Below are 12124 nucleotides of genomic sequence, written 5' to 3'. Positions count from 1 at the left end.
GGAAGATCACTTATAACCTGAACCTTAGCTCCTCGTGGTGCAACATGTCCATCACCAATTACGTACCCAAGGTACTGAACTTTAGCTTGACCAAACTCACACTTTGATAAATCGAAGGCTACAAGATTAGCCCGAACCAAACGCTCTGCACTGTACTGACAAGGTATAGGTGATCTTTCCAGTTGTCACTGAAGATTAATACATCATCAACATAAACAACACACCCTGACAAACCCTCTGTTACAACAACATTCATGAGCTTCTGAAATGTGGTTTATGCATTCTTCACAAGAATGATATGGCACACAGAACATGCAAAAGTCTTTCCTAGTGTTACAAAACATGAGATCTCCCTAGTACATTCAGTCATAGGTACTTGCCAGTATCCCTTTAACAAATCAAACTTACTTATGTACCTAGCTCCTTCCTGATCTTGTCTATGCAATCTTCCACGCGAGGGAGAGGGTAAGTGTCTGTTTTGGTTATCTGATTGACACATTCTGTAGTCGATGCAAAGCCATGTGACCCACCTGGCTTAGGGACTAGAGTGACATGAGAACTCCCACTCACTCTGACAGGGCTCAATCATCTTGTGGTCCAACAGGTAGCCAAGCTCCTTCTGGATGAGAGGAACTTTCACTGGGTTCACACGGCAAGGAGGCAGTTTAATTGCCTTTGCGTCTCCAACATCGACATCAGACATCAACACAGTGGTTCTTCCTGGAGTGGCACGGGAACACTTGCGGGTAAGGCCCTGCAGTAATGCCGAAAACTCCCGCCTTTCCTCGGGAGTGTAGATGAGAAACCTTATTCTGGATGATCATTCATGATATCAGGATTCCTCCCCAAACTATCACTCAGGCTCATGCTGCATGGGAGAGCTTCACTTGCAGACTCGGGTGGAACAGGCCACAGTGCAGACTGGATTATTTTCGTCCCGCCTGTGATATAACTTTAGCAGCGTTAGATGTGACTTGGCTGCTTGCTCTTTCTACGATCTGGCGTGGCGATGACATAGTTGACATCACTGGAGTTTCTTCCTCCACGAAATAAGGACCACTAAACCAGTCTTGAAGAGGTTGCCCATGAACCGGTAGCAGAATCAAAACCTGATCTCCTGGCTTTCACAAAGTGGCGTGAACTGGGACTTCTTATCATACCAAGTCTTCATCTTCTCCTGAGCAGCTCCTGCATTCTTTCTCGTCAGCTGTAAAAGCAGTGGACAATGTTCTTTGAACTTCATCACATACTCCAGCAAGCGATGCCACCTTCCTCCGACAGCCAGCATTCCTTGAGTAGCTTAAGGGGTCCCCCTTACTTCATGGCCAAACAGTAGTTCAAAATAGGATACAAAAACCCACACTGGCAAAAGAAAAAACATGTATTACAAACAGTTTCAAGACAACTGTCGCCCTCGTCAGTGGACCCACAGACCAAGAGTGGTGCCATACAAATGCTGAGAAGCTGCTTATATGCAGGGTGAGGACACGCTTGCCCACCCCCACCGGCTGTGACCACACCTGACTCTCCTTTTTTTTTTTTTTTTACTCTGTCCACGACCTGAGTGAGGGATTATACATGGCAAGGACCTTGCCACTAATCCTCTCATCACTGGATCTAATTTATACATTCCTTCACCATGGTTAAAATTATTATATCTCTCTATACATACAGCTTCCACAATCCTACGTTTCTTTATAGTTACTACATTTGTACAATATTTGGCTAGAATTCCAGTCGATACAATGGTCGTTTTCCGAAGAGTGAACGTACACTGCGTTATTTATGTTGCCTATCTTACAAGCATACTCAGGTTCCTTTTAATGCGAGTGTCCAAATCCCTTCCCGTTTCACCAACATAAAACCAAATCACAGTCTCTACATGGAATTTTGTATACCCCTGCTAGTTCTGTTTGGTTTACTAATTAGTTTATTCTTAATTGTGCATTGATCTTAAGGTGGGGAAAGTATATCTAAATGCAATGTTTACATCCAAATCATGACTCACAGACTTCACCAAGCTAAGATTTGGACACATACGGAACCGTGATGTATGGCTTATTTTGGTTGACTTTGTGATGTTGGTCTAGGCACAAAAAAGGCTTTTCTGGCTTTAAAATATTTGCCTTATAAACCAACTGGGGATTTTAGATTCAAAAATATTTTCCATATTTTGGCGTTTCTCTTTCTCTGTATCCAGATGTTGGGGACTAATAATTCTGAGTGCTCTAAGGAACATAGAAGATATAACTGACATTTTAGTGGAACTGTGGTGATATGAATAATAATGTATATATATTTTTTTCGTCTGCCAGTGTGAGTTTTTGTATCCTATTTCTTACGGTCACGATAGTGTGATTCTTCAATGAGTAGTTCAAAAGGTGAGAAGCCCAGTGATTCATTTGGAGATTCTCTTCTGTAGCAAACACAAACAAATGGAAGACCTTTATCCCAGTCTTTCTGATGTTCCAAAACAGTATTTCTTGGAGCATCGATTTGAGTGTTTGATGATATCTCTCCAACGCTTCTTGGGTCTGGGGATGGTAAGCTTGAAGACGTGATCTTGGGGCATGTCCAAGTCTTTCAGAGACTGCTTGAAAACGTTTGACATGAAATTACTTCCCCGGTCTGACTGTACCTCCTTGGGCAGACCAAACTTTAGAAGAACCCCAGCATTTCCTTAACTACGTTCTTTGCTGAGATATTTTTAAGCGGGAATGGCTTCAGGATAACGAGTAGCCATATCAATCAGGGTCATTATAAGAAAATCCTGAAGAAGTCTTAGGAAGAGTGCCCACAATATCCACCAACACACGGGAGAAAGGCGCCTCAAAAGGAGGAATGGGAACTAGAGGTACAACCTTTTCGTTCTGATTACACTTCCCCACAACTTGACAGGTGTGACAAGACTTACAATACCTGTGAAACATCCCTGGAAAAGATCCCTGGCCAGTAGAAGTGTTTCCAAAATGCGTGCCACAGTCTTCTCTCAATCCAAGGTGTCCTGCCAAACTGGAATCATGAGCCACTCTAATGATATCCTTCCTACAAACACGAGGGATGACAACTTGATGTACAACCTCCCCATTCACAGTCAGCTGATGCTGTTGGGGGTCTCCACTTCCTTCATAAGTACTCCTGACTTTATATAATAACAAGTAGAAGCACTCTGGCTGACTCTTCCTCACTGCAAGCAGAGTTAGCTAGTACCTTTCAACTTGTAGGGTCAGCAACCTGCAACTCAACCAACTCTTGACGAGACAGATTATCAACACTCTGATGGGTACTGCCTCATCTGGTGAGTGGTCCAAATTAGCAAGAAAAGTAGTACACGCTAGGATAACATCATCATCACTTCATTATCCTCTAAATCACCAGTAACTTTAGACTTAGCCCTGCAGTGACAGCAAATGCAGGTAGAACACATCAGGGACATCACAATCCTGAGACGCAGCCACTGGCTCTTCCACTAGACAACTTTGAGTGAGCTGGACATTAACTTGACCTCCACCAATATCATTACCTCCAAAGTAAGGGAAAGTTACACCTGACATTGGGAGTGTCTCAACCAACCCAACCATAACGGAACCATTACCAAAACCAGACTCTAAATTCACTTCTTGCACAGAGGGACAGAGGGAAGTAATTAGTTCCCTACACCTTTGTAAGATTACAGTTTCATCAGAGGAATTAATATTAGAGTCCTAGAACACTGGTCAGCATAAGGGATTTAATGGCAAGCACCTGATTATCACTGATATATTTTAATCTGATTTCCTGTCATTATTGTCCAGAGGACTGACAAAACCATCAGACAGGATATAATTAGCACATGAACTCTTGAGAGTGTCACCTCAACTGTTACTGCTCAAAAGAGGAGCTCCATCATTAGAATTTAATTTACCTTCTGCAAAGAACAGGTTCAGTTAGACTCAGTTAAATAGAATTCTGGGGGAACTCTCAAGAGAGTTGGACACTAGACCAATTATCAAGACTGAATATTTAAAGACTCCTTTTTGTTCACATCACGCTGTCTCCTTCAAAACAGTCTCCAGTATTCCCAAGCTAACTACAATAAGTACATTTACTTTTCTGAAATCTACAGGTGAAGCTGGTATTTACTTCCTGAGAAACATCATCTTAATTCTCTTTCCTGTTACCTGTACTCAGAGTAGAGGCAACGTACTTACTCTCAGCTTTCCTCAGTTTCTTTCTTTAGAATATCTCTTGTGAGTGAGAACATATTCATCAGCTAAACTGCAGCATCAGACAAATTACCTATTCTTTTCTCATCAAGATATAGGCTTACATCTTTATAAATGAACACCTCTTGAAGTCCTTCAGCAAAATCATCTGCTTAAATTTACCAAAATCAGAATCCACATTCTTAGAATTTAACCACTGCTTCTAACAGATCTTCTTTTGATTTTTGCATACTCAACATGGGATTGCTTATCTATTGTAAGTTGTCCTAAATTTTACTCCTATAGGCTATACAGGAACAAGCTCATAGGCTCTTAAGAATCAAGCTCTTAACTACACTCATAAGTGTCAGATTGATCCTGGAGGCAAAGATGCATAAGTTACTTGAGCTTTACCGGTGAGAACAGTTTGAAGGAGTACTGGCCAATGCACTTTTTTGGCCAATTAAAACCTGTAGCTACCCCTCTCAAACAACACTGAAAATACTTCGTTAAATCGAGATTCATTAAAAAGGAGGGACAAGTTTAACATTTTTAGCCACATCAAAATCACTTCAAGAGCTAGATGATCCAGTTCCACTTTGTTCATGGCGATACTTCATGGGTCTGCCTGAATCCTGGCAAGTTCAATTTGTGCCTGAGCCTGTATCTGTGCTCCTCTCTGAATCCGAGCCTGAGATTCAGCCTCCTTAGCATTTGCTTGAAATTCCAGCCTCCTTAACACAAGCCTCCTCTAGCACTGAGACTCATGACCTCCTTAGCACGTGCTTTGAAATTCAGCTTCCTTTCACACGGAAGCCTCCTGCAGGGCTAAGCTGTAAACTTAGCATAATTCAATTCCTGCGTTTGCTCATTTGGAGGAGTTACATTAAACAAGCTTCTAGTTTAATCATGCCAACAATTTGATCTTTAGAATGATGAGAGTGAACTGCAATTCCCAATTGTTGAGCAACAAGCTTAAGTTTATTCTTTGTTCTGTTTTCTACATCACACACTGTTTGCACATTTGACAAAAAATCTTTGGCTTCATCAAGCGTAGTAATAGTAGACATCATGAATGAAATCACAGTCATAAAATATCAAGCAATATTCTTAAGTGATAATATCCTGAATATCCTGATAAGAGGTCGCCAAATTTATGTTACGGAACAGAGAAAGATAAATGGAACACTTTAAGTGAGAATACTAAAAAATCACTACTGTCCCGTAAAGTTCCAGGTTCAAACACAAGAAGAGTTGGGTAAAATTACAAGTTAAAGTTTAATGCTCAAATTAACAACAAAACATTCAGGACTCATAGAGGATAATGTAATGGCAAAAAACAGGGTTAAATATAAGTGGTTAACTGCAATAGCCTCTATTAACACAGAAAATTAGCAAGAGTAAAATTCTATCTACGTCAGCCTCCTGATAAAATGAAAATACACTGGGTAATGCTTCAGTTATTGCAAGATAAATTATTACAGAATACAAAATATTATTAATGATGACTGACATAAAAGAACCCCTACATGAATCACGAAAACCCTCACTAGGCCTACATATTAACAACTTATGCTACCTACAGCTACAAGAAACAAATTGCAACAACAGTTAGTACCTCAAAATTAAGGACACGGCTACTTAGATGGCTGGAGACTTCCACTGAGCACTCATAATAACAACTGTGCAGGGGAGGACAGAGATGTGAACAAAATGAGGAGACAGATCTTAAGTGGCAATTAATGTAGAGACTAAGCTCATTATATAGGGGCCAGCAGAGCTTGATACAACTTGTAAGAAGGACGCGCAAATGAAGCCATAGGGGACAAAAGAGCTGACCAATCCTACTCTGAACAACAGAAAGAACGACTTACTCTACTATAACGGTAGAAGGGGGAGTGAGGTAGAACACGCTCTGTGATCAAACAGGCAACACACTGTACGTTAGAATTACACAAAGGATGATGAAATCAATAGGTGTAAACTATCATAATAATATATATATATATATATATATATATATATATATATATATATATATATATATATATATATATATATATATATCTACATCTCTCTCTCTCTCTCTCTATCTATCTCTCTATCTCTATATATATATATATATATATATATATATATATATATATATATATATATACATATATCTCTCATATATATATATATATATATATATATATATATATATATATATATATATATATATATATATATATATATATATATATATATATCATATATATATATATATATATACATATATATATATATATATATATATATATATATATATATATATATATATATATATAAGTATGACGAGTTTATCGTTATTCATTGATTTATTTTTTTTATTTTTTAAAGATTTATTATTATTTGTTTAGCCACATACGATTTCAAGACCCTTAAAGGGGGGGGGGGGGGCCGCCTCCTCCGCCAGCCCCCCTTCGCTACGCCCTTGACTTGAACACCATCGTATGGCGTCACCGGCAATACAGGACTAGATATGTCAACCATAATGGTTAATTATTACAATATTAACACTCTCAGGCTTCTACTACTTTGTCTCAGGTGAACAATAGTCAGGTGTTATATACCTGGAAAAAAGTACTAGAGTTGTATCCACCATGACAAAATTAATATGCTTCTCTCTTTTCCTGCTTCTTCCACCTCTTCTCGCTGTTCCCTCAGATCATCACAAAGACTCCTCTGTCTGTCTGTCTGCCTGTCTGTCTGTCTGTCTCTCTCTCTCTCTCTCTCTCTCTCCACAAAACTTCGTCCCTTTCATCTTCCCTCTCTCTCAACACCTTCCAACATACACATTATTATTTATGCACAGAGACTCAGGAGCAACGCGTCAAAATCTGCTTTACAATCACGGCCCATCTACCACCACAACCACACTCAGCATTACCACCACCGCTACATACTGCAACCACCACCACTACCACCATCAATACAACCACCTCCACTACCATCACTGACACTACCAGCACCACTACCAACAAACTGACCCCTCCCCTCCACCACGACTACCACCACCACTACAACCACCAACACTGCCACCAGTAACATTATCATCACAACCACTAGCACCAAACTGATCCCCTACCACTATAACAGCTACCTCCCTACCATCGCTACCTTTGCTACGACCATATATGTTACCACCACCATTACCACCATCACCACCATCATCACCAGTATTACCACCGACACCACCACCACTACTAATACCCAAATTACCACAACCAACATTACCTACCATCACCACCAAAATCACTACGAAACTCTCCAGCTCTGCTTAATTTACCCCTTCCGAAAACTCAATGGGCAGGAGTGGTGGTGGTGGTGGTGGTTATGGACAATCAAGATCATTCTGCAGGAGGAATTTTAGCTCCATCCAGCCATTCGTTCAACCATCCAACGGGCGATCAGACAGATGATTGAGAGCAATTTCACAACAGAAAGGGGTGGGGGTAAAGTGAGCAAAATATATATTAATGTCCATAAATTCACTGACCTTCGTAGGATTTTTGACATTTAACCTCTGCCATGTTACACTTTTTGGAATTATGTAAAGATTATGAGAAATTCAATAGCGCTATGTTTAAAATACGTCAATATAGAAAACAGGTAAGGTACCATGAAAAGGCAGTAACCAAAAAATACCATGAAAATCATATAATTTACCGTACTAAGAAAATAAATCATAAAACAAAATAAACACGTCACCAAGCACGAAAGCAACCAGAAAAAAATATCACCATGAGTAGATAGTTAATCATCGTAAAGGGTAGAAAAAAAAGTCACCAGGTCAAATAAACAAGTCACCGTGTAATAAAGTAGGTCCTCACGCCAGGTAAATGAGGCAGCACAAACAGCACTGACCCCCTCGCCTCCCCCATCTGTCTGCCTCGGTGCCTGCATTATGAGCCGCACGCCCGACTGGCACACGTGAAAATGTGTCTGGGTTTGTGAGGCGGCAGAGAGGCTGAAGTGAGGCTAGGAGTGTCATTTGACTGAGCTCAAGGCAGGTCAGGCTCAAGGTGGTAATGTCGGTGGTACAATCAACAGGTGTCCTTTTTTTTTCTGTCTCTCTGTTGTTAGTTTTTTCTTTTTTTTTTTCTTTTTTTGGGGGAATGTCTTTGTACTTAAGTGATCAGAAATGATATTCACTTTCATGTTGGAGATATTACACGTTCTCTTATTTATACCTCCAAAATTTTACTCAACATTAACCTAATTTTCCTAAGTTTCCATGACAGTTTTACGTTCCTATATTCACTCAGCTGAGTAATTCGCATAACGTTAGCTGCAATAAAATAATCAAGAAAGTCTTTCACACTACAGATGTGGAACATGTCTGAGAGAGCAGGGTTGTATTTTCGGCCTTTTCCGACTGCATCTGGTTCTTCTTTTGGAAAGTGAGTGGTACACCCGAAAGATAATTTTCATAACAATATCAAAATGGTATGATATGCCACGGCAGGTTCAACATCAGAGGAAAAACAATGTTCTAAAGACATTTCGAACTGGGTAGGTTAGATGTACCTTCAATAATTCCTTCAGTACGAGATGTCTTTTCCAAGTTGTATAAAAACATCAGGCAGTAAGAATACATATATAAATGAACATAATCTGATAGACGGGATTTATAATGAAAAACATTGTATACTCTCCTTAAACTGGTTCCTTTTATTCAGTCTTACATTTCTGTTTCATGTTACTACTCTAAATTCCCGTCACATTCCCTCCTTGTTGCACTCTTTCCGCTAGTTCGTGCCCCATACTACCGTCTTCGTTCACTGCGTTGTCTGAATACGTAATTACCATCACACTATTTGTTTCTGCATCATTAGCACCCAGTAACTCTAAACGCGCCTCTTAGATTACCAGCCTACATTAGTTTTCACTCACAACACCAAGGTCCTTCACCGTACCCGCCGCCTTTCACTTCTTATCGCCAGCAAACATGGCATCATCTGCAAATAGAAACGCAGACAACTCACTTTCATTACTGTCCTTCTTCAGATCCCTTCCCTTCTCCTAAGTGTTCTCTCTTTTCAACTCTCTCAGTTCTCCATCAAAGAGCAAGGAGACTGAAGGGAGACAGTGAGACGAAAGGAACTGAAACGGAAAGCCTTTGATGTTATTCTGTTTATAAGTGATGTATGTGAAGAATTCCTTCTTCCCTCCCCTCATAAATTGGCACATGACAAATGTACTCTACATATGGACAAAAAAAGACCCTAAACACTCAGCGGCTGTGCTGGATTGAACATGGACACAAGCACTAGATAAATGAAGGAGTTTCATTGCCCTAATATTAACTAGGGCTAAAGTTAAGCTAAAGCCTACGGGCGTGGTGCGGGAGCTGCAGGACCCTAATGTGAGACTTTGTTAAAGTCAGTAAGTCTATGGGAATGAAGCATCTCAAAAAGAAAAAAAAAAAAAAGAATATAAACTTTAGTGAAAGACAGACTCCCCTACAGATGCTCCCAAATCTAAGAAGCCAAATATTGGTTGAACCTAATGAACCTGCGTGAAGCTAATATCTCTTCATCATATAAAATTCTCAAAAATTATGAATTTGTTTAAGAAATTTAATGCATCTTCAATTCAACATATGTTTACTGTGTTCACGTTCCTCATAGGTCCCTCCTGTTGTCCTTAAGAGCTCTACTTGCATGCTGACACACTGCCTTGATAAACCCTTTCGCCTCTGTCAATACGTGTCCTTCATTCTTCCTACAAATCTGCTCTCATTCAGCTTGTTCCAAGGAATGGTGACAGAGTCCACATTAATTACTTCATCTATCCCTTACCCTCACTCCTTCCACCAAGCCCAGTCTATATCGAAATTAAGTATATTCTTCAGTAGACCTTTCCCAAAAACCTTTACCTACGATCTGTTGTTATGAAAATAGAAACCTGTCACTGCTGGCTGACCTTAAGGCCCCCCCCCCCTCAATCAATCAAGTTTGGTCCATATAGAATCACAGCTATTTAAGTTAGCGGGTCGAACATTCGACCCTGACCTTCGACATCTCCCTATGACTGATTGTTCTCAAACCTGAATCATTTCATCCTTTTCTGACCTCCAGTCCTTCCACCAAGTTTGATCGAAATTGGGTCACAACAGTGAGGTGACTTTGAACATGACTTCTGGCTTCTGAGGGGCAGAATTTCAACACTTGTTACTCATGCGTTCTTCAGTCATTATTCCTTATTTGGGACAATTAAATTTATGAGTACGGTATTTCCATAAACATCCTGACAGACAGACAAAGAGAGGGGCATACAAATTGAACTAAGCACAAAAATCCACTTGCGTAAAGCACATGGGTGTGATAAGAAAAGGCAATAAGTTACTTTGTACTGGCGTTTTAGTGGGTGTGAAGGTAATGTATAATGTATCCTGGTTAGCTAAAGCTGTGAAGTCATGCATAATGCACTGCAGTCATATACAACCACCATGGTTGTATAAGGCTACCGCAATCGTCACCTAAACATTAAAAAATAACAATGCACTCTCACCGTTTTTCTATACAACTCTTAGATCTATTCGTAAATGTCTTTCTCAGTCTGTATTTCACTATGGCTATGACCTCTAATCTTTTGAAAGCAATACGTTCCGGCAGCTCAGAATGAACGGATCATGAACTTACCTCATTTTCATTTCATTTTGTCCTAGCGACCACTATTTTTTGTTGTTTCAGGCTTACAGCCTTTGATTCATTCTCCTTTGCAGAAAATAATTTCGCTACCCTATCCCCGTTTCCCTGCACACCATCCCACCACTCTACTGTATCCACTTTATTCCTTATTATATTCCAACCATCCCACCACTCTATCCACGTTATCCCTTATTATATCCCAACCATGCCACCACTCTATCCACTTTATCCCTTATTTAATCCCAACCATGCCACCGCCCTATTCATTTCATTCCTGCTTACTTCCTATGTCATCCCTCCTCACCATCCTACTTATTAAACCCTGTTTACCATCACACCAACCAATCCATTTCATCCTTGCCTACTACCCTTTTCAGTTCCCATCAATATTCATGTCACACCTGCTTAACCCCCCCACCCACCCCACCACCCACTCCATTTCAACCCTGTTCACTCTCCCATCATCCCCCCTCCTACCCCACCGTTATGGCCTATCACTCAGTACCAATCTTCCCCCTGAGATGCAAGGGATTGGTAGCGGCGTGGCTGGATGCTCCAGGCGGATGCACTTACCCTACCAAAAAGGCGAAGGGGACGGTCTCGTCTATTAGTAAGGGATTTATCTGCCGTCTGGGAAGCGTGAAGTCGTCGGTGTTAACACTTCCACTGCAATAGCGTCTTTATTTATTTCATTCTTGTTATCTCAGAATGAAGCTATTTAACGTCTTTATTTTCTTACTCTGTTCTTGTTATCTCTAGACAAGACTATTCACATAAGAGTTTTGGAGCTGGAGCGATTTGACGTAGTCTTCATTAAACTCTTCTACATCAGGGCGATCTAAGCTAAATAAAATCATCAGGCAGCTGCAAGATAATATATATAAATGTCCTCGGTGTGGAAATGATACTTGGTATGCCAGGGAAGGAGGCCAGAGGAAAGGCAATGGTTATGGGGGAGGGAAGGAGACTTGAATATTACCCTTGAGGAGCCTTGAGGGAGGAATATCCAGACATTCACATCGTTTTTGCATTTCAGGGAATGAGACTTGAGTTGGGTCGTGTGGTGTAAGTTCAAGCTATACAGATAATACAGACTGTCTATGTACTTATACATACAAGCTAATACCTTTACACACAGGCACACGGATACCCTACACGCATTCCTGTATACACAACATATAGACTACAACAACTGCACATACAACGCATAATGTACACACATAATATACTAACACAAACAAG

The sequence above is a fragment of the Coenobita brevimanus genome, chromosome 63, assembly GCF_032717465.1.
Source record: "Coenobita brevimanus isolate Jiangsu-jjx chromosome 63, ASM3271746v2, whole genome shotgun sequence".
Classification (NCBI taxonomy): Eukaryota; Metazoa; Arthropoda; class Malacostraca; order Decapoda; family Coenobitidae; genus Coenobita; species Coenobita brevimanus.
The sequence above is the reverse complement of the archived record's forward strand: the minus strand, read 5'-3'. Positions refer to the sequence as shown.